Source organism: Podarcis raffonei, chromosome 5, assembly GCF_027172205.1.
Source record: "Podarcis raffonei isolate rPodRaf1 chromosome 5, rPodRaf1.pri, whole genome shotgun sequence".
Lineage (NCBI taxonomy): Eukaryota > Metazoa > Chordata > Lepidosauria > Squamata > Lacertidae > Podarcis > Podarcis raffonei.
In genome coordinates, this window is record NC_070606.1 from 46,749,067 (window position 1) to 46,774,036 (window position 24,970).

A 24,970-nucleotide genomic window follows, 5' to 3' on the forward strand; every position below is an offset into this window, starting at 1 on the left:
CGCTGTCAGCACTCAGCCCAGTGTGCTATCAATTCATAAGTGCAGGACAATTGTACATTTTGTATTTTATCCTCCACAGACAGGGTCGTGATGTGTCACCCAGATTCTTCACTGGATGTCCAGTCATCATATAATTTCTGTATTTGTTCATTCGCAAAATCCTTTAAGAATCTTCTAATGAACTTAAGACGGAAAAAAATGAGTGATGTGAAAGCTGTCGAGGCACACATTTTGACTCTGCAGCATCCAGAATCTGCGTTGAAAATGTGATGTATGGCTCCAGGATTGAAGCATTTCTGTGTACTGACAATTAATGGGGGGGGGGGGGGACGGGACTGTCATGCATTTCCTAGCAGAGAAAGGGTGTTTGCAAATGAAGCCATGCTGACTAGCTTGTCTGGATTCTTTTGCTAGAAATTATTTTAAAATGTAATTCTGGATCGCAAGATGTCAATAGCTAGGATACTTGAGGAATTTAATATTTGAGAATTCCCATATGAATTTCACCAATCTGCACCTTTTAGATTACTGTGCACATCAGAACTTGGTTCTCCTCTGAGAGCCAGTGTGATGTAGTGGTTAGAGTGTCCGACTAGGACCTGGGAGACCAGGGTTCAAATACCTACTCTGCCATGAAGCTCACTGGGTGTCCTTGGACCAGACACTGCGTCTCAGCCTAGCCTACTTCACAGGGTTATCATGGGGATTAAATGAGGAAGGGGACAACCATGTACACTTGAGTTCTTTGGAGAAAAAGGTGGGATATAATTTTTTTTTAATGAATAAATTTTGCACTTCCTGAATGTTCCAAAGCAGATCTCAACTCAAAAAGGAATCAAAATATGTTTGCATATTAATAGATTTTAAAGCCATCTTTAAAAAGTATATTTTCATGTTGACTAGTTTTTTAAAATGCAGAAATGAGATGGGGCAGAATTATGAATGAACACATGCCAAAGAGACATGAACTGGAAATAATGAGACATGCCCATCCCTAGTCAATTACAGGACTGCAGATTAGGGGAAACTCCACATCAAGGTAAGGAACCTCAGGTCCAGGATCTGAATGCAGTCTACAAAGGCTTTCTGTTTGGTGCTTGGAGTTTTCTCTAGACCATGCTCCTCTCCCAGGGTCACACTCTTCTCCGCAGGCCACACCCTCAGTGTCCGTGCTCTGTGCCCCCCTAAACTGTTTTTGCCTGGATGGAATGCATCCTTGAACTGTTATAATGCTTACTGCTTGCCTGAATGGAGACCTCAGTATGTGGGTACATGTGTAGAAAGTGCCAGCATTTTGTGACTGGAATGCAAGACAGCTTCGCTCACTTTTATCTTTGGTTCTGCTCACTAATGGTATGTTATCCTTGGAACTTTCACCATGAGGAAATGTGGCTCTTTGGCTGGAAAGGGTTCCTCACATCCCACCCTATACCCGTGTAGTTCTTTACCAGTAGAGAAATCAGAAAGGCAAGGTGTTGACCTGTCCAGAGCTTACATTGATTGGGGTATGAGAGGCACTGGGAGTCAAGCTAGCATAGCTTGACTTTTCTTGTCTGCGTTGTTAGATTGCAGTGGTTAACCATACTCTGTGGGGTGTTGTTGTGTTTGTTCCCCCAAATCAACCAGTGCTGCCCAGTTGGCGTTGACCTGTGACAGGGCCTTTTCGGTGGCGGTTTCCCATTTCTGGAATGCTCTCCCTGGCAAGGAGCATCTTTCTCCTTCATTATTATTTCAGGATGAATTTTAAAACATTGGCGGTTGAAATATATTATTCCTGGCAACCTTGAAATTATTAGATATGATATTGTGTGGGTGTTTTCAGTCATTCAATGTTTAGATATTTTTAATAAGTTTTGTTTTTATTCTCTCCCCTCCCCCCTATGTATTATTTTAACGCTGATCCGTTTGCTGCTCTGGCTTCCTTAGGGAGGGAGGGCAATTTAATAATAAATTAATGATATAGATATAAAGGGGTTTAAAAACAAAACCGAGCAGCTGGGGAAATTGTCATCCATTTGAAGAACTTGCTTTTCACTCTGATGACTTTTCGATGTGAAAGCAGAGAATTAAGATGGACGTATCTGTGCAAACAAAAGAACTCTTGCCACCAGCAATAAAATCTGTAAGCCAAAGTGACTGGCAAACCTTTCCTTCCAGCATGTCAAATGCTGCACTTCTAAGCTGGTTTAACAAATACCTATTGTTGTTATGGATGGGGAAAGGCACGCACGATTAATACACAATGGCAGCTAGCTAGCTAGCCAGCCGGCCTGCTTCTTCTACTTCATCTTTGTGTGTGTGGCAAATGCAGTAAGAATAAATGTGATCTTCTGTTTGTGAGGGAAATGGTCTGAGGGGGAACTAAAGCTTTTTAGATTAAAAAACTGATGGCAGTTTACTCTCCCCCCCCCCCAGTAGCAGACCTATCTATTTTCAAAGATAGCCATATACAGAGAAGGACAGAAGTGTGTGACTCGGACCCACAACCCTGAGATTAAAAGTCGCATGGTCTACCGACTGAGCTAGCCCAGAGATATAGGCAGCCATACATCTTCGTGCATGGCTGGGGGTCCTTGGAAGACCCCAGAATTTGTAAGATTGACAGTTACTGAGCTAGGAATGTCTACTGCACAAAACATGGAGCCTTTGAAAAACAAAGTCCATTTTCTATACAGCATAGATGTATGAAGGTGGGCAGAGCTGGAGGTGTCTGGCTCTGCAATGGTAATAAGGTAAGGACCCCAATTCTAAGCTTACGGCTGGCTAGTGGCAAACATCATTTTTGCTGCTGGCATTGACTGTTGTCCTCTACTGGGCCATTGAAAGCAGCTGAGTAAAGTTCCCTGGAGTGTCTGCTTGGCAGACATCAACATGGTCTTTGGAAACAATTGCAGGGAAACGTCCAATATCAGAAACACAAGGCAAGAACAAAAGACTTAGCAAGGCTCATGGGGGAACAGTTTTGAATCTGAGTCTGGGTTGAGATAAACCTGTGTGTAGGCTGCCTGTACCATTTTAGGCTGCAGTTGGATATTCACACAATTGAATCCCGGGCAAATGAACATGCATTTGCAATGTAAAAACTTGATCCTTTGAAAAACTCGCTGTATTATAGCTCACTCAGGTACAGTTTCTGGCAGGAAAGAACATAATGTTACCAAAGAGGTAAAGAACAGAAAGCTAATTCAAATTGCTGCTAAATGTAAAGGAGAATCAGTTATTTGACTGAAGTTTTAATGGCTGCATATCAAATTTAAAATGCAAGAACATTAAGGGATGGAATGGGTGTAAGATCTTGACAGGAACAGAAGAAAGGAAAATGTAATGGACGTTTATAGATAGTTCTCCCAGTCCAAGAAATTGTGTGAAGGAGGAAAGGCTGCAGGCACGCTGATACCCTATGAAGTCAAGTGTCACTTCAACTTGCACATTGAGTTCAGTGCTGCATTGATGGGTGTGGTCTGTTATCCCCAGAGCAGCAGGACTGGTACTGTTGGCTGGGACTAGGTAGCTATTTACTATGTTAGAGCTACATTCAAATGTACAAGACTATGCATTGTTTTTAGGAATAAAAATCAAGTAATATTGAACAAGGATTGCGCAAAATGCTATATGTGTGTTGGTGGTGGGACACAACAGGGATAATATTATGGTCAAAGCCAAGTAAGAGATGGTAAGCAGCTTAAATAAAAGGCAAACACTTGTTAATTTGGGATCCTATTTGGTACCAGGCTACTGCTTGTGGTTATATGTTCCAAATTTTCAAGCTCAGCCAGGGTTGTGGCATTCATTTTAAATTATGTTAAAACACATTTACAAGTTGCTTTCAAAACTTCCTTCAAACTTTTATGGGGTCAGAGGCAGCTTTAGGGTAGTGCAGCCAGTTTGGCCACACTCAGTGCCGGCACTGCAGAGGGCATCACAGAAATGATGTAGAACAGAGTGAGAGAGGCAGGGGGCACAAAATTTTCATGTTACACAGGGTGCGGCTGAAATCTGAGAGCCCAAAGTCTGCCACTGACAGCTCCTGTTGTGAATTTTTGTGGCTCTAAGATCAGGAGTGGGGAACCTCTGGCTGGGAGCCAAACTTCCCCATTTGGGCCATGAGGCCATTTTGGGCAAGTCATAGGTAAAGGCAGGGTGGGGCTTGCCCAAAGCTGTTTAGTGCAACTCCCAAAGAGCTGGTTGTCAGGAGCCTTTGAAGCACAAAGTGGGGACTCAGCACTAAGCAGAATAATTCCCCTTCACATCAGCTAGTACAGTGGTACCTCTGGATGCGAACGGGATCCGTTCAGGAGCCCCATTTGCATCCTGAGCAGAACACAACCTGCATCTGTGTGTGCACAGGTCGCAATTCGCTGCTTCTGCACATGTGTGTGACGCCATTTTGTTACTTCCAGGTCGCTGTGGAACGCAACCCGAAAATGCTCAACCTGAAGCTACTTTAACCCGAGGTATAAATGTACAGGCATAGGCAAACTCAATCCCTAGCTAACAGGATCAGTGGTCAGGGATGATGGGAGTTGTAGTCCCAAATCATCTGGTTATAGTCCCAAAACATCTGGAGGGCCGAGTTTGACTATGCCTGATATAGCACATGCTAACTCTATATGAGAATGAAAAGTGAGTCTGTAGGCTGACATTTTCATGGAATTATCCCTCCCCTTCATTTCATTGTATTCATGTTTCTTATGTCATTCAATAAAGTTTTCAAAATTTGCCTGGGAGCATCCAATTGGATCTAAAAGGGAAGGGCTCTAAAGCTCAGGCTTGTTTCTCCATGTAGATTGTTTTCAAGAAATCAAGGCAAAAGTACTGAGCAGCTTCATATTATAATCCGAAGAACCATTTCCAGCAGACAATCTCCATGACTGAAACAATGAGTCAGAGTGAAGAAAGAGCACCACCTAGTGAAATGTCAGCTAAATACACGTCACTTTATTTTTATTTTAGTGATGATAGATTAGATAGATAGATGATAGATAGATAGATATGATAGATATTTGTGGATTGTGACAGTAGTTTATTGGACAATGATGCTAATTAGGTCTATTGTTCTTATCTATTTATATCTGGCTCAAATGACACCCTCCATGTGTTAACACAGTGTTTTCCGGGTGAAAAAAATAAAAATAGTTAACAATGAATTTTTCACATAAATACAAAGAAAAAGAAATAGTTCTTCTTATGTGAATCTGTGTTCCATCCACAGATCTATTTTGTTCCATTTCCACATTTATCTGGATTTTTTTTTAATCTGTTGAAGGATGTAGCCCAGAGAGGGAGAGGAAAATACTGCAAGTAAACCATTGACTGTACAGATGTTGTCAGGAAAGGTATGGCTTCTTGGACCATGGTCTCTGATTCCTTGAGGAAGGACTTCTGGCAAGAGATGGGTTGTACCTCACAGCAGTTGGCAAGAATGTGTTTGCTAAGAGTCTGTAAACTTGATCAGGAGAGCTTTAAACTAAATCCTGAGGAGGAGGGAGACAATATTACAAACACAGGAGAACACCTGGTACTGGGGATAATAGCTTCATTGATACACAGGAAACTGAGGTGGTGGCATTAAAAGCTGCTAAAGGGCAGAAAACTACAAGAAGGAAGCACCTGGAGGGAATGACTCATGGTTTCAGTTGTCACTATGCTAATGTACAGAGTATGGGAAACAAGGAAGACAAATCTTAAAAAGGTCCTAAACAGTCAGTCTGGGAGCACTTAGAAAAGGATGCTGATTAATAAGACCCAGCATGGGTTTCTCAAAAACAAGTCATGCAAGTCGAATCTCATTTCTTTTTTTGACAGAGTTACAAGTTTGGTGGATCAGAAGAATGCTGTGGATGTGATATATTTTTATTTCAGTAAGGCTTTTGACAAAGTCTCCCCTGATATTTTTGTGGAAAAGCTGGTAAAATGTGGGCTTGACAAGGTAACTGTTAGGTGGATTTGTAGCTAGTTGACTGACCAAACCCAATGGCTCCTCATCACCCTGGAGAAAAGTGACAAGAAGGGGGCTGCAGGGTTCTATTTTGGGCCCATTGTTATTCAATGACTTTATAAGTGACATGCAAGAAGGATTTGAGGGGATGCTCATCAGATTTGCAGATGATACCAAACTGGGAAGCTTAGTCAATGCCATGGAAGACAGACTCAAGATTCAAGGTGACCTTGACAAATTGGAGAGCTGGGCCAAAACTAACAAAATGAATTTCAGTAGGGACAATTGTAAGGTATGAAGAAGCTGAGGGACACCTGGCTTGCCCATAGTACATTTGAAAAGGATCTAGGGGTTTTAGCAGACCACAAGTTTAACATGAGTCAGCAGTATGGTGCAATAGCAGAAAAGGCTAATGCTATTCTAGGCTGCATCAACAGAGGTATAGTGTCCAGATGAAGGAGCACAGAATTGCAGCCTTACTTGCAGAGACCAGAAATTATAATTCCCCAATCTGTTGATACCAACATGAACTGCTAATTTCATTAACTTTCGTTTGCTTTTAACAGTGCATGACATTGATTTGTTATTGTTTTCAGACCAAGTCAAATATTAACTTGGTTGCAGACCACCATTGGGATGTTTGGCTTCTTTTAAAATAAGAGAGACTTCCATTTAGTAATGCTACTGATACAGCTTCCACAGTTGCGGTTTGATCATAAAAGGAAGGCAGTGCTTCATTCATGGACCAAAAGCACCACCTGGTGGGTGTATGCATTGCATCATTTCAATACTTTTTATCTTAAGAGTTGGTGACTTGGGGGAAGGGATAAAATAAGCTTTTTAAAAATAAACCTACCTTTTTGTTTAGTTTTTGTATTGAAACAAATTTCAATTGCATGTACCACACTCTGTGGGAGATCCTGTGACTCCAGTTTAGACAAAAGAAGCAGCTGAAAGAGCTATCATCTCTTTTCCTTTTTTTGAAGGTGTAGTTTACATTTGGCAAAGTCCAGTCTCTATTATTTATTCATTTAATGTAATATTTTTTAAAGGAATTATTGTTGCCGGTAGACATTAAAAATACAATGTCCAGAGGGGACATGCTCTGTCATGGTGAAGAAACAAGGAGTTTTGTGGTACCCTAAAGATGAACACATTGAACGCGGCATAAACTTTCATAGTCCATGAACCCTGATACCATAATACATCTATATATTTATTTGATTCCATTTATGGATTGATACCTGAAAGTAATTTCACAGAAGAAACAGCAGCAATAAAAAACAAGTCCACATGTAAAAACAATTAAAAAGCAATGCCATACATGCAAACAATTTAAATCAATTTAATGTGTTAAAGATGATGGCAAGTCCAGTAGAGATACTAGTTGGGTTAAACCACCAATAACTTGAACTTAGCCCAATAGCTAATTGGCAGCTAGTGCAATTCACTCAGTTGCATCATAATGTGATAGTGATAATCTGCCTCAGTGAGCAGATTAGGCACTAGCTGCAGCTTTCCAGACAAACTCAAGGGCAGCCCCACATAGAGTGCATTGCAGTAATCTATCATGGAGATTACAAGAGTGGTCAGGCTATGAGCCTGCTCTTCCAAGGGGACTACAACTCCAAACAAAGCAGGCAACTGACCAAGTATATGACTCAGAACCTACTCACTCACAGCACCTCTTTCTTGCCAGATTCTAATTCAGTTTGATGGCCCTCATCTAGCCCACTGCCAAATCTAGACGCTGGTCAGGGTCTTGCATAGCCTCTCCTGATTCTGATGCTACAGAGAAATGAAGCTGGACCATATCGGCAGACTGATAATACCTCACTCCAAATCTCTTAATGGCTTCCTTTAGATGTTAAATAGCATTGATGGCAAGATGCTACCCTGCAGCACTCCACAGCACAGCTACCAGTGGCTGAAAGACAAATCACCCAACGCTATTCTCTGAAACCAACTCTGGAGATAATATTGAAATCACTGAAAAGCTGTCCCTCCAATACCCAAGAAGCCAAGGCAGCTCAGGAGGATAGCATGGCCAATAGGTATTGAAAGCCACTGAGAGATCAAGGACAACTGTGCTCCCCCTGCATTCTTCTGATAAAGGTCATACATCAGGGCAGCCAAGACTGAGTCAGTTGCATAACCAGGTACAACACAGACTGAAATGGATGAAGTTAATCAGTTTCTTCAAGAGCGCTTGCAACCGTTCCACCATGAACCTCTTGCCTGCTGTGTCACCCTTAGTTCCTTGATATACCAAGGTACAGAATGGACTCCGCAGTACTAGAGGGGGCGCTTGGGGGGCATTTGTTTCAAGAGCTTGACATATATAATAGTTGCACAGTGAGACAAAGGTTTCAACAGGATCACTTGTGTGTCCACTCGAAACTGCCCCCTCCCCTCTGCCGGCATTCAAGCATTATAAAACAACGACCAGGTCTAATAAGGTATTTGGGCTCATGCAATACAAGGGTTGCCAAGGTGACAGGGTGTGGTGTGATGTCACAGTAAAAATTGTGTTGGGTTGAAATTAGAGTTTTGAGGGGGGGCGAGCAGATGGAAGGGGAGGTGTTGAGTTTCACAAAGTATGCTGGGGGGAGGAGGAAGGGAGAGCAAAGGGATACCTCTGTGAGCTTTTGGCCAGGCTAGAACCATACTGGCAGGCTGGAAAAGAGTCATGGGGATAGCATGCAAGATGCCTTGGACTCCAATGTTGCATTGCTGTGAGGAACAAGCCCCTCTTGAGATGACAATGCTGTAAGATTTGCACCCTCGTCCATGTAAACTGCAGTTGTAAGTATGCGCAATTGAACCATATTCCTTAAAAGATATGACAGTCTTCACAGCATCTTCATCCTCAAAGGAAACACAACCCTGGATGAGTGCCTAGAACCCCCTGGAGTCTTGCGCACCACTCGGTAGAGATTGGGGGTGACGTGCAACCTTTGTAACAGTATGCATTTTTGTGTACATTTTGCCCCAGTAAGCATTTTTGTAAATATTATTTGGATGAAGAACTACATTTCAAAGTTCAGAGAAGTACTGTATTTTGGTTTGGGTAGTGTTTCAGGGGATTGAGGAGAAGAACTATATAGAACCAGTGCTTTTTTTCTATGAAAAATATGTTTAGGGATACTCTCATTTTGACTCAAGAAAATCACCATTTTATAGTTCAAATTGGGAAAAATAAATACAGTAAATAGACAAAAGTACAAAGATTCACAAAATGTTTAGGGGTATGTTTTTCTGTATCCCCCCAGAAAGAAGCACTGTATAGAACAAAACTAACAGACCAGGAATCCTATGATGAAAAGGTGAAATAGAATTATTTGAGTAAGTTCCCCACCAGGGGATGCTCTGAGTAAAAGAACCCACTGCAGTTCTGAGGACATGGAGGACCAGGAACGAGTTGATACTACTGTTGCAAGATCCATTGATAAGGGAGGGGTGCCTGAACTCTGGTGTAAAAGAGGAAAGGACCTACTATGCCGTCTGTGAAGCGAGGCTTTGAGGGCTCCCCAAATTCCCCCCCTCAAAGAACCTCTGACCTTCGTTTACAGGGCTGGGCCACCCATGAGGCAAGGCGAGGCAGTGACCTCAGGGCAGCAGGCACTGGGCAACAAGGAACAGTGGCCCTGCTCATCACCTCCTGTGCTTGCCAGCTGCCACTCTCTTGGTGCTGCCACCATGCATGCACCACACAGCACCAACCAGGGGCAGCAGGTGGGCAGGGAGGAGGGTGCATGGAGCAGGTGGAAGCTGTGGGGGAGGGCGGCCTTCTCTGTTTTCCTCTAGTGGCAAAAATGTCCTGGGCCAGCTCTGTCAAGCATTTGCAGAATGCTTGACATTTCCTAAGGCGCTGCACAGAGATGGAAAAATAATACACATAGTCAGCTGCATGCAAGCTCACAATCTAACAGGATACAAAAGCTATGACAATAGTACCATAGCAAAGTGACATAGCACACCCCTTGTATGCACAAACTCAGTCCCCGGCATGCCCAGGTAGGGCTAGGGAAGACCACTGGGGAGCTGTTGCCAGGCAAAACCGAGCTCAATGGACCAAGGACTCCCTCAATTTCAAAGAACGAGTGGAAGCACTTTGAATTTATTTTTGTTAAAACACCTGTATCCCATTCTTTTGATGCAAAAGCACCACTCCGGGCAGCATAAATTTTAAATAACATAGAAACAACACTATGAAAGAACCAGAAACAGCAGTCAAAACCAAGCGTAAAAGCATTATTTGCCACCGACAATGAAATCCTACTGGAATAAAATGCCCTTTAATAAACAACTAAAGTCAGAGCAGAATCAGAGAGAGTGGGAGGTGGGAAGCATGGTTGAAAACGACAACTGAAAAAAGGGGTTGAAGGAGTGAGAGAAAGAGAAGACTAGCTGGGAAGAGGGGATATAGGTTAGGTTAGGAAACAGAAACATTATCACTTAATTCCTTATCAAATAACTGCTTGTTTTGGTTAGTGGTCAGGTTTGATAGGAGTTGCAGTCCAAAATGCCTGGGTTGGGAAGAGCTAGTTTAAACTGTTAAATATGTAAAGGAGAGTCCTCACTGTGGCTCAGTGGGTAATGGCATAATTTTATTTTAAAAGAGCTTTTTGGAAGTCTGGACTCCAGCGCCCTCTAGAGGCAAAGGCCTTGTAGGAGACCCTGCGACTGTCAAAGGAAGAAAAAAGAAAGCAGGCAAATTTAAGGACCAATTCTTAAAGACACAAAAAAAACTTACATAATTGATCTTCTGGTGCCTACTCGGAACAAGACAATTTTAATCTTGATATTGTCTTCTTTGGTGTTGGCTATCCCTCCCCAACTTTGCATCATTGGTAAAGGTAAAGGGACCCCTGACCGTTAGGTCCAGTCGCGGACGACTCTGCGGTTGCGTACTCATCTTGCTCTATAGGCTGAGGGAGCCAGTGTTTGTCCGCAGACAGCTTCCAGGTCATGTGGCCAGCATGACTAAGCCGCTTCTGGTGAACCAGAGCAGCGCACAGAAATGTTGTTTACCTTCCCACCGGAGCAGTACCTATTTATCTACTTGCACTTTGACGTGCTTTCGAACTGCTAGGTGGGCAGGAGCAGGGACTGAGCAATGGGAGCTCACCCGGTCACGGGGATTTGAACCACCAGCCTTCCCTCAAAATGAAGCATCATCGGTAGATTTGATAATTGTTACCTTGGTGGCCATCACTGCCTCCTGTGGGAGAGAGTTCCCTAGTTTACCTATGTGCTGCATGAAGAAGTACTTTTTAAAAAATCTTCCTTGAATCTTCCAACATTCAGCTGCGCTGATCGGAGAGCAGTATAAAGTCAACATAAAGAACGTTTACTGAATAAACATTATGATACTCTGTCCACTGTAAAATGAGGATGCTCATGTGATATAACTGGGGGTAACATGTGCTTATATAGAAAGGCATTTGCTGGGTGTGTTGCATAATACAAACTCTATTTAGCTGCAGCATGTATGCCATTAGAGACAAAAATATCTCCCCATCCATTTTATAGTTACTTTGGATTTTATACATTTATGGCAATCTTTTTTCAATTTTTAGCATGTGCTTTTCAGAATGTTTCATATCTTGAATAAAAAATGAAGCGTTATTATAAATCAAACTTTTAAAACACACACACAAAGAGCTTGCGCTTTTTCATTTCCAGAATGTATCTGTCTGTTGAGCTGCATTGTGAGCTTAGTGTTTGTGATCTAGTAGTTATTTTAACTGCTGCTTGGCTCCAGCTCACTTGATATATTGGTTATTTTATATATGGTGGGCCATTTGTGTGACTGATTTTGCAATTCATGCCGCCTGCTGAAGGACATCTTTTGAAACAGACCTCAGAGCTGTATTCTCGAGATAAAAACAATTGGACAGAAGTACCTTTCTGAAAAGAGGAACCTCGATTACATTTCTTCCCCTGAATTGCTTGCACAAGCCAATTGGCTGGCTTACTGGTAGGAATGAAACAGAGAAAAATTGATAGGATTCAGGTGTCAGTGTGAGGCATTAAAACCATTTCTTATACTTAGTAAATGGTGAATGTTGTCTCAAATTCCAGCATATGGGCAAAATATAGGACAAGGGAGAAAATGATCAGGCTAGTAAAGGGTCAGAGTGAGAGATAGCTGCCAGAGCCTGCAGACGGCACATCCAATTTACATGATATTGTTATTTTAGCAGACATAATGCTCTGCTCCCCTCTAGTCACTCTCTCTCTCTCTCTCTCTCTCTCTCTCTCTCTCTCTCTCTCTCACACACACACACACACACACTTGCAATTCCTAATATGGAAAACACACAAATCCTAGTTTGGGAGAAAGACAGAATATAAATTTACTACTACTACTACTGCTACTACTACTACTACTACTAATAATAATATAGTGGTACCTCAGGTTAAGTACTTAATTCGTTCCGGAGGTCCGTACTTAACCTGAAACTGTTCTTAACCTGAAGCACCACTTTAGCTAATGGGGCCTCCTGCGGCTGCTGCCGCGCCGCCGGAGCACGATTTCTGTTCTCATCCAGAAGCAAAGTTCTTAACCTGAAGCACAATTTCTGGGTTAGCAGAGTCTGTAACCTGAAGCGTACGTAACCTGAAGCGTATGTAACCCGAGGTACCACTGTAATAATAGAGTATGACAGGCTTTTGTCGGGGCGGGGTGTGTGTGCATACCCCTAACATTTTGTGAATCTAACGGGAGAAGAAACTAAAAAAAATTGTCAATTGATGATGATCGTCGTCAGTTTCGTTGCATAGCACGGTGAACCGTCAGTTCCATTGCTACCTCCAATGGTGGCCTCATTTCCTGTCCCAGTATTTCCTGAGTCTCAGACGGAAGTGAGCGTTTAATGTGTGAAGTAGGAGTTGGAATCTAGCACGGTGATTGGTCAGTTTCGTTGGTACCACCTCCGATGGCGGGTTCATTTCCTTTGCCGGTGATTTTCTTAAGTCAAAATAAGAGTACCCCTAAACATTTATTTATTTATTAGGGGGGGAAGCACTGGAGTATGGTATACCGTATTTTTCGCTCTATAACACGCACTCGACCATAACACACACGTAGTTTTTAGAGGAGGAAAATCCGTAGGCATGCCACCCGTAGGCATTCCCTCCATAGCACGCACAGACATTTCCCCTTACTTTTTAGGAGGAAAAAAGTGAGTGTTATGGTGCAAAAAATACGGTATGTTGTGGCCTTTCAGATGTTGTTGGACTACAACTTCCATCATCCAGCCCATTGGCCATGCTGACTTGAACTGATGGGAGTTCTAGTCCAACCACATCTGGAGGGCCACAGTTTCCCTATCCCTGGCATAAAGAGGCAGCTCCTGACAACCTAGCAATTCGAAAGCATACCAGAGTGAGTAGATAAATAGGTACTGCTGCGGTGGGGAGGTAAACGTTGTTTCCATGTGCTCTGGCACTTGTCACAGTGTTTCATGTGCCAGAAGCAGTTTAGTCATGCTGGCCACATGACCCAGAAAGCTGTCTGCAGACAAACACCGGCTCCCTCGGCCTGAAAGCGAGATGAGCGCAGTACCCTATAGTCAAATATTAACTGTCCAGGGGTCCTTTACTTTTACTTTTACCTTTACCCAGTGCTTTTTTTCTTTATCAGTGTTCAAGGGTACTCTCATTTTCCTACTCATATTGAAATACTGCCCCTCAATGAGGCCAAACTTAGATTCACAAAATGTTTGGGGGTATGTGTACCCCTGCGTCCCACACAGGGACCTGCGTCCCTTTACCTACTTCCAGGTAGGAGGATATAGGACTATTGCAGGGGAACTTATGCTTGAATAAATGCACTTAGATTATGCCACACGTCACTCATAGACCATGTTTGGGGACATATGTTAACAAATTGCTTAAAACACAAGTTTTTGTACCATCTACATATTAAAAATAGAGCTGGACTGTGTATTCACATTGTGTGCATATTTCTAATACTTTTAGAATTGTTCTGGTCTCTGCAAAAACAAAACAAAAACAAAAATCTTTTTTTCAAGGTCCGGTGGAAACACATGCATACAACATGGAGGCAGCTGAGGTGACCCATTATAAAAACACCCAAAAAGGAATTGTGCCATAATACCTTAGGGTGGTGCTGTGGGTTAAACCACAGAGCCTAGGACTTGCCGATCAGAAGGTCGGCGGTTCGAATCCCCGCGACGGGGTGAGCTCCTGTTGCTCGGTCCCTGCTCCTGCCAACCTAGCAGTTCGAAAGCACGTCAAAGTGCAAGTAGATAAATAGGTACCGCTCCGGCGGGAAGGTAAACAGCGTTTCCGTGTGCTGCTCTGGTTCGCCAGAAGCGGCTTAGTCATGCTGGCCACATGACCCGGAAGCTGTACCCTTGCTCCCTCGGCCAATAATGCAAGATGAGCGCCGCAACCTCAGAGTCAGCCACGACTGGACCTAATGGTCAGGGGTCGCTTTACCTTTACCTTTTACCTTTATTATAGGGTTGCCCTATGTCCAGAATTTTCCAGGCACAGCCGGCATCTGCCCCTCGTAAGCAGCGTCCAAGTGAAAATTGCTTAAAATGTCCAGATAAATGTGGACGTATGAAGTGTAGATTTTGCCAAATTTCATTTTCAAAAAAAGCTCAGCAAAAAAAACACACCAAAAAACAGGCGCAACAACTTTGTGTCCAGATTTTCATTTTTTGAAATATGGCAACCCTACCTTATTATTGTGTTACCATGATACCCTTACTGGGAAAAATAGGCTGTCTTTTAAACTTCACAGAAATATTCCCAAGGCTTAATGTTTGATTATTGTTGTTATTTTTGTTGGTTTTTATTTTTATTTATTACCTTCCCTTCACCCTAAGGCCTCATGCTGGGTTGCAGCAATTTAAAATATAGTTTAAAGATTTTTTAAAAACTTTCAATTTTAAAATAAAATCACATATACGTCCCAGTGCTAAGTGGATGCAAAAACCTTTGGGCATTGGGCATTTAGCATTGGGCGAATGGGGATGGAGTACCACAGAGAATGCCCTCTTCCAACCCTCACCCTACCAAGCAGAACCACCAAGACAGACCTCTCCACTGGTATCTTAGCACCGGATAGCATCTGTAGGGGAGGAGGTGGCCTTTCAGATATTTGGGGCCTGAGTCATTTGGGTCATTTACGGTAGAATAAGAGAACTGGGGAAAGGGCGCTGTCTGTAATATGTCTGAACTTGATGTAAGAAGCTCTTTGCTTAGTATGTTTACTTGGTGTATTCCCAGTGCAAAAGATCTCAGGCTTCACCACACAGGGTATTGATACAGAAAAGCAACGGTTACTCTTTCTTCCTCATATGAAAGAACATACGGAATAACATTCTTTTTGTTTGATTTATTGTGCCGTTCTCTAGCTCAAGGTGCAAGACAGCCCCTCTCCTGAGTGTAAAAACGAGCCCCACCTTATTCTGAGTAACTCTTTTTGATTTTTGGATGGTTATTTACATCCTGCCATGCTTGATGCGCTTTTCCAAAGCTTGTGCTTAGTCACACTCAAATCAACATTCAACGCAAGGTATTTGACTTGCCAGGCAGACCTAACAAGGGCAATTTTGAGCATCACATGGCAGAACAGAGTCTCAAACAAAAAGGTGCTCTCTCCCAAGTGCACATTCCCAGCGTGTTCACACTCCTGTCTCAGAGATGTCTATGCTATCTTGATCATGGTCCACAGAATAGAAGGTGGCAGGATCTCCAAGGAGCTGTGGGGAGCTGGCTTCACACCAGGCCTGTCAGTAGACCAACTCTGCGTTACAAAGATGTCTGCAAAAGAGACATGAAGGTTAGCAACATCCACCCTGCTGTGTGGGAACCCCTTGTCTACAGGACCTGGAGACTGACAGTCAGGTTGTGCATCCACAGCAGTGACCACTAGAAGGAATGCAGAAAGAAGAAACACCATGGTGCATCTGCAGCAGCACAACAACAACAGGACACCTTCATCCGCTCCAAATGCAAGAAAACATGTCTCTCCCATATCAGATGCCAAAAACAACCACGCATCTAGGAAAGACTCTCATGTGTTGCTTCTGGACCTTATGTTCTCATAAGTCACAGCAAACTATGCAGGAGTAAAATGAGATGGGAATTCTGCTAACTTCCTTCTCAGTTTTGCATGCATCACTGTAATCAGTCTGTAGAGGGCAACCTCCAACCACTCAAGAGTGTACTAGGCAAGGCGAACATTTTAATCCCCTTCTTTCAGCGAGTTCCTCTTACCACAGGTCCCCTATGTATGTATGCATGCATTGCCATCAATGAGCAGCTATTGCCGTATGAATTAGTGATTGTAAGGAGCCAGGAGCGGTGTCCTTTAGAAGGAGATTATTTTCTATGCTGTAATCTTTCACCAAGGATGTTATACAAGTGAGCCAACAATGCATGAGTGAAGGTCAATGGTAAGTCTTTCTGACATTTTGCTTTTAGTCTCAAGCCAATGAGCACTTTGGGTTTGTAAGTTTGAATAGCAAAATATTTAACCTCCCCACACGAGTAAAGCAGATGGCGATGATGCAAGATCAAGTGCTGCAAAGCAACAACAACTTGATTATTGTTATTTTACCGCAGCAATCATGTGTATTGATGTGTGTGTGCATAGGTGTGGAGCACTAACACAAAGTACAGAGCACATTGACAACAACACGCAAAAATACAGAAATAGAATAGCAAGACGTCTCATTTCATTCATTCATTTTATATACTGCTTAGCACAGCAAAATATTTAAGTGGCTCGCACAAATTGCAGTCATAACATCACAAGTAAAAACTCAGTACGTAGTATCAAAATGCAAAAAGAATCCAGTTGGCTACTCCAATGCTTCAAAGAAAGGGCATAGTGACCCACGTTTGAACCTTAGTGGCTAGTCTTAACAACTGCTTATCCAAGCCCTTTCCAGCTGTTCACTAATTGTATCCATGGAGGGCTCTCCATGCTCAGCCCACTTCATCTAAACCTTACTGTCAAAAAGTTACAGCAGGACAGCATTGAACCCCAACCACAGGGAGGACTGTAATCAAATATGTTTACAATTCCCCTTTGGACCTTCCCACTTAACACAGAAAGTTTGGAAGCGGAGGAGAAGGGTCCAGTGTGTGCTTCTCCTCAATGTCTGTACTGATGTCTGAATGTCTGAATAGGGCAGGTATCAAGCATTTTATAGTTTCCATGGATCTTGCAATTCAAAAGGCTCAATCTTCTAGCTCAAGTTTAGGGATGGGATGGCCTCCCCTGCCACCATATTCTCCCAGCTAGAGAGAGAGAGATTCTTTGGGGAAGAATGGGTAACAGGCAATGGAAAACTCTCATCGACACAGAAGTGGCCTTGCAGGTGTATTTCCTACAAGCCCCATGATTCCTGGCAATAAATGATACTCCACACATAATTTACAGGAGGGGTCCTGTGGGATTTCTCCTAAGTTGATGGGAACCCTCTACCATCTGCTACCCACTCCCTTTACCCAAAGTTAAAGCTTAATTTTATTTATTTGTTTATTAGCTTGGGAAAGAGAAGGACTAGGAGGGTTGGGCAAGTGACCACTTTTCAAGTGTTCATATGGCACGGTATTAATTTTCTTTCATTGTCAAGCATTCTACTGGAATGCTGCAAAAGCCCAAATTATTTTCAGGGCAACTCAAATATGATTTGCACAAAACGCTCCAAACAGATTGCCCCCATCTCATCCAAATTACTGTGTCACAAAGAACTAGTGATACACAGCACAGTAGAACTAAGCTGAATCTTGGCTCATTTTCAAGGGTTCGGGAGTGCAGAAATGACCAGGGAAATTCATTCTCCATTTTGGCTCAGGTTTAGGACACTGAACATGCTACTAAAAACAAAGGGTAGGTGAGCCTCAGTAGTTCTGACTTGTTTGGATATTCTCATTAATTTGTCAGCCAGCCACCAGCCAGCCCATTATTACAAAGTCAAACTTGTTCTGATGGCAAGCATTGCTGTGCTGACTTTTTGGCCTTCTTCTGATCACTCTGTTCTCCCTTTTGATGTGTTTATCGCAATACTACTTGCAATGCTATCTCTGCAAACAAGTAAGCCTCCATTTTTTGCAGCTGCTAGCCTCCTATTACAAAATCAGTTAACCCAGCCAAACCCCAGCAAACAGTATTTGTTTCATGCATAATTTGAGGACGTACACAACTCTGTCTACCACAAGGCCAAAACCTGTCACATAAATTGTAGTGTATATTTTCCAGCTCCCCAGCTCTCTGCAGTCAAATATTTTCTAAGAGATTCATAATGAATGGCATCTAATCAGTGAGTGTATATTAAGCTGACAATTCATTAATGTAATTTCAAAATGATTATACTTTATTGCCTACCATTTAAGACAGAACCATAAAAGTGCACGTTATAAGTTGGGGGTGACGTTCTTAGTAGGCCATTTTAACAAGCTGGAACAGAACCATCAAACATATTTCCCACCTTATCTGAGCTTAGAGATAGGATACTGATTTCTTTTTCTCTGAGGATCATCACCTGCATTAAAATAAACAATGGGATATATCTTTAAGAGCAACTTCAAAGAGGATTAAGGATTTGGATCCTATATTTTTTTTGTTGGAGGAGGCAATACTATACTGATTTTTTTTCCTATTTTTTTTTAGTAATTAAAGCTGAAACCAATCCAGCTTTTTGTGTGTGTACAATGCTTCTTACAATTTATAGCTAATTGGCAGGTGAGCAAGATAAGTAGCCCTGAATGCCACTTGATGCTGTTCATGCCTAAAGGAGGACCCAGAAGCCTTTCACACAGGAAGAGGCTATTCAAATATATATTGAAGACGAGCAGAATGATTTTCACCTAAGGAAATAAGACAAGTGACTTACTATCCAGCAGAAAGTTCATTGCATTTCAGGAAACAGGGGAGAGATGACAGGAAACTTGAGTGCTAGAAAACCCTTCGGTTACTTCACTGTTTGGTTGAAATTACAGAATGAGGATACTTGACTTGCAGCCAAGCTTCAGTAAGCTTGTAGGGATTTGTCCTTCATATTTTTAATTAGTTGATTGCACTGCAAACCAATCCAACAGAACACTGCCTGTTGAGGGCATGGTGGGCCACTTTTACTTCCTGGCTGAATTACCAATTGCTCATAGTAAACAGATATTGAGAGCTCTGTTATGGGCCCAGATCATGGTTGGGGACATTGCTCTAAAAGCGAGTTGAGGTGCAGCACAGCAACTCAGAAGCAAATGTTATCTGTAGCACATCCCACCCTCTTCCCCAAGTGGTTTTCCATGGTATCCTCTATGATTAACAGGTCATGAGTTAATAATTCTCATACAGAATGTGGTCCATAAACCCATTCCTGAATCAGACCATCCACTATTTTCTCCAACAGCCACTAAGGATTTTGCAGGAAGGAGGTCATAGCGATGCCATAGCTATACCCAGTGGTTTACTTAGCTAGTCCTAGACATGGAATGGGTAGCATATCTGAAACATCTCTGCTATGAAGGCTCTGAAGCAGATTCCTATCGAGTAATAGGGGCACTATTCCTATCCATCCCCACAGGGTCCAAATAAATACCTGGGTTGAAGGGATGTGAGAAGCCCCCCAGATGAGAAAATGCAACACATGAGGCCAACTGATTGCCTGATGGCACACAGCTGCCCTCGCATTATTGGGTGATGAAGGACATCTGAGGTACGAGACATCTCACAAATGTGATGGCAAATTCTCATTTTCATTCTTGTTTTCATATGCACCAGGTAACTAAGCACACCTTCCAAAGAATCCTGGGTAGTGTCGTTTGTTAAGGGTTCTGGTAACTGTAGCTCTGTGAGGAGTAAACCACATAGTCTAGGGTTCTTAGTAGAGGTGGGTTGTTTCAAATGTGCCTTAAATGTCTAGTGTGTATGCAGGCTTAGTCTGGAACAGCCACTCTATAAATTTATATCAATGTTATACCATTTCATGGTTCTACACCTACCTTCCTCCCTCCCTCCCTCTCTCCCTCCCTCCCAAATGCTGGAATTCACAGTTTGGTAATGGTCACTGCTGGAGATCTCTAGCCCTCTTTATTAGAGTGACCAAGGGTCTCTGGCTATTTAAAAGAATGTATGCCTAAGGTAAACATTATTGTTCTCTAGAAAGAATTGACTGAACTTATGTCTTAGAACAGTTGGTGAAGAAATGGAAGGATTAGCTTTTGCTCTCCTTGAATTCAAAGACCACGCCAAACCCCACATGACACAGAGTTTAAATGGATCACTGCTTAGTCATTCGAGATGCTCTTTGGCTCAAAAATGTCAAGTGTAGGGCAAACACCTGCATAGTTCAGGTCTGTAGGAATGGCACATAAAAAAAATAAAATAATGCTCAGAGTAAAGCGGTGCAACGAAACTGCCATGAAACAAAATGACAGCTGTTGCAACATCCGCACAAATATATTTAACACTTTCTCATGCAGGACTAAGTATGTTTACACAGAAGTATATCTCTAAAATTGATGGGACTTACACCCTACTCAAAGGACGCCAGGATTGCAGCCTTAACATCAGTTGTGCTGAGGTTCAAGGATTCTTGTGCCTGTACTAAAAGCAGAAATATATATTTGAATGGAATCGATTTGCATAACCCAGCAGACTGTACTTACAGTGAAGCTATCGCAACATGTTGAAGAGGAGTCACACAATCCTCAACCTGTAGGAGCCAACTCCTAGGGGCTAAGGCCCCTTGCCCCCCCCAATAAAAATATTTGAGGCACCCCCCAATTGATAGGAGTTGCCATTCAAATGGGGTGTGTATGGTGTGTCCTGGGATCTATTATGCGGGGCAGAGCTTACCTACCCCCCTCCCAATATTTATTCAAGTTGGCACCGATGCCTTGGCCTAAATCTCACCTTATCTCTGAAATTTACTGACTGGTTCTAGGCAAGCGATTGTCTCTCACTCCCAATGCCTAGCAGTACTATGGGGATGACAGCAGCATTGTGCCAATGCAGCATAGTAGTTAAGAAATGTACTGTGAAACATGAAATTGCATTTTCAGAGCTTGCTGCTGACATGAACCCATGAGGTGGCCTTAGTCACTCTCTTTGTAGTCAACTCCTCATTGAGTTGGGGTAAACATTCTACTCAGAGGATTTCATGCCCCTTGCTTTGATTCCAGTAATGGCCAGTGGGATGAGGTGAGGCAAAGCCGCTGAACTGCCCTCTGAACACTGGCATCACTGCATCTCATGGTGCTGGGCGGATCAGAGTGGCAGCAATGCGGTGGCAGTGATGTGGCTGCTCAGATGCAGTGGTGAAGCCAGTCTGGGGCTCCTGCTGGTGTTTCCATGGGGCCCTGATCTTGCCAGTGTCCTGCCCCATTCCAGTTTCACCCAGATAGTGTCACGGTCCGAGTCAAATTCCCGGCTGAGGACGTCGGGACCAGGGGCAAGATGGCAGGGTGGGAGCAGGAACAAGAGTCCAGAAGTCAGGAAGCCAAGAGTCCGAGGGTAAGGTAGCAGGGAGTCACAAAGTCAAGGATCTGAGGATCAAGAAGCAAGGAGTCATGAAATCAAGGGTCCGAGGATCAAGAAGCAAGGAGTCAAGGAACCCAAGGCAGGGAATGTGTTGCTGTGGCAAAGAGCCGAAGGGAAATGATGACCTTATATCCCTTCCCAGCTCTTGCCACCAGGTGCTGTGAGTTACCAATCGGCCTCACCTGTGCAGCTGCGCCTTGCCTCCTCTGAACAAACTTAGGAAGTCCCCTGTCCTGCGAAGTCCTACTGGTCCCAAGGCCTGGCTCCTGCACGCACTCTTGACAGATAGATTGTAATGATGCCAGTACTGGGAGTAGGGACCCTTCTGTTTTTCTCTCCGAAAAGACCACTGTGTTATTTCTCAGACCTTCAAATTCTTCACACTTCCATTACATCTTCAGTACTTCCATTGCACTGCCAGCAGTTTTGGCTCATCACCTTTATTATTGTTTATTAAACTTGCATGATGAAAACTTACCTGTTTATTCAGGCCACGGTTGGCTACTGATGCCGGCAATTTAACATATTTTTAAAGTTACACCTTGCACTGACTGTTAATACTACCGGATTTATTTTATTGCTGTTATTGTATTTTTAATGGCTTTTACTGTAAACCTCCCTGATATGTTTTCATAATAGGTAGTATATAAATATTTTAATCATGCTAATAAATAAAGCTCATCATTGGGTGATAGAATTCAACTGGCAGAATGCATCTGTTAACATTTATTCTTATTATAGATGGCTCCATTGTTTCATGCAGCCAAGTTAAGATAACTGTGTTTTTGCTGTCAACACATGCAAATGGTGCGCGATCTCTGGCCTGCGTTCTTACAGCACATGTAAATGATTAAGAAAATTATGTTTGGTTTAAGTATACATTGTGCAGCAGAATGAGAAAAAGAGAGAGATGCTGTAATGTCCCCAGAGTTTTACAAGGACAACATGGGTTAACAAATCACATAAGAAAATTCTTTCTGGCTATTAAAAGGTTAAATGACACTGATAACCATGGTGTTTGTTCTCTCTCTCTTTCTCTCGGCAAGTTTAATAAGCCCATATCAAGACCATCTAGGCCTTGAGCTTTTGAAGATTTAAGACTTTTAAATGTGAAGCACCTCATTATTATCTGAATATTTTCAATAGAAAGAGAAGATAAGACATTGATATGACACCAGTTATCAGTGGTATTTGTTTGACTTTGACTTCTATTTGAAATGTGCACCATTTGCCTTTTTTGTGGATAGTAGAATCAAACGCTTATGAACCGTACAGTATAAGGCAATGTATCGGTTTTCAAATAAGAACATAAAAAGGAGACCCGTCTGTTTTCTCGCTTTGTATAAATAAAGAGCTATTGTACGGTGCAGCATATAACATTTGCTACATGGCCAATTGACTTCCTTCCTATTAATCAACTACACTGTTTACCTTCTTATACAAACCATTTCAAAACCATTAAAACTAAGAGGATTAGCATCACATTTCTGGCAAAATGTGCTTTTATTTCAGCAAATACTACTTTCACTCTCTGAAGAGATTAAAAAACCTGAAAGAAATGGCTTCTTCATTGTTGCACACTCACTGACACAAGTATATGCTATATATTTCCTTTTTTTAAAAAAAGGGAAAAGCCCTTTTATCCTATTAAAGACTGAAAACGAGTTAGATTACCACCAAAAATAAAAAATAACCCCTGAAATTTGAGTTAAATCCCATCAATGTGATTTAGAGGTTCTGACTTTGCTATGTAGAAATAGCATAGCTTTCGTTAGCAATCAGTAGGGCACTTTTGATATAGATGAAAATGTTTTCTTTTAAAAGCCATTGTTTGCCAAGGTGTAATTCTGTTAAATGGATTTTAAAAGGAGACAGAGTGCTTCACTTAGCTTTGTATTCTTTCTACGGTTAAAGGAGTGAGATTCCATTTTATTCAATAAGCATGCACGCAAGACAAGATACGACTCTGACATCCATGATGAGTGTTGGATGCCGTGTCATCAATCCATCATGCTTTATGCAGCAGTAGTGTAACTCAAGCACCAACCAAAGAATAGCATCTCAAAAACAAAGCCTACAATAGACAGGTACAGCAGACATAATTGACAGGAAGTCAGATAAACAGGAGATAAGACACATCCAGCACTCGAGACAAAAATTGCACTAAGATCAAAGATATCCAGAGAGGCAGAATTCAGACAGTGGTTTTTTTATTTTTATTTTTGCACAAGAGTCTGGCTTTGAATCCTGAGGCAGTCTGTGGAAGCACAAATGTATCAGGATATTTTTGTCATCATGTCCCCATGGCCTGGATCATGTAAAACAAATACGGAATAAGGTGGATGGTATGTTATTCTGTATGATACCATACAGGAAATGTGAAAGTAGATAACCAATGGATGACTGTAATGGGCGAAATATAATGCTACTATCCCATTCACGGAACAGCTTTTGAACCAGCAGAAGCATCAACTGATGGAAGAGGAATTTCTCTAATCCTGTGTTACTACTGAAGCTGCCCCCATGCCACCTTCCACACTGTTCTGGAAGGAAATAGCCCCCCCCCGGGGGGGGGAATTCTGATACATAAAGGAGCTACAGCAGGAAGAGGGAATCAGAGAAAATTCCATTCATGTAGATGTGGCAAACCTCTGGCTTGTGGGCCAAACTTGGCCCACCAGGCCTCCCTATTTGGCCCATGGGACATTTTTTCTGAAACCACACCCACCTGCCCCACATCTGACAGCATATGTGAAGTCAGGTGTGGGGTACAGAAGGCCACTCCTTCAGAAAGCTTGCCTGAAATCTTCACACATCAGCTGACATGAGGGAATTCAATCCTGCTTTATTCAGAGGGCCAATTTTGTCAGGTGAGCAGGGCAACCCACCTCTCAAGCGCCTGCTGTCAACAGTGTGTCAGATGATTGAAAGGGAGGTGGTCCCACCCAGCTGTCAAAGTGGGCTCACCGGTGTGGGAGAGATAAACATTGGGCCTGCCAGACCCAAAAAGGTCCCCTACCCTGCATTAGCAGATGTCTTCACTAGATCTGCCCTATGTTCCTACCAGATGAATTTATGAAATCCCGCTAAAATGAAATTTTACTGGTATTTTACTGGTAGATATCTGGGGCAAGACTAAGTGAAAACATACACTGCAATAGCAGCAATATATGCCTGTAGAAGGCAAGTTGTATTTACATACATATTCTGGTTATGTTACTTGCAATTGCTTATTTGCATGATTTATGTTGGGCTGCACTTGATTTAAAGATGTCTCTGCTTGATTTCAAATGGGAATTTGGTTTATTTAAATGGGGCCGAAGTCATTAATGGCAATGAATTCAAAGTGGCATGTAAATAGATAACACTGGTTCATGTTTGTTTTATTCTGAAGTGGCATAGTAGTTCTGGGTGATAATGTACTGTTTTGAGTTTGGGGTGGCAGGAAGCAGGTTTTATGCAGAGACCCCTCTAATCCCTGGAGCCAGCAAATG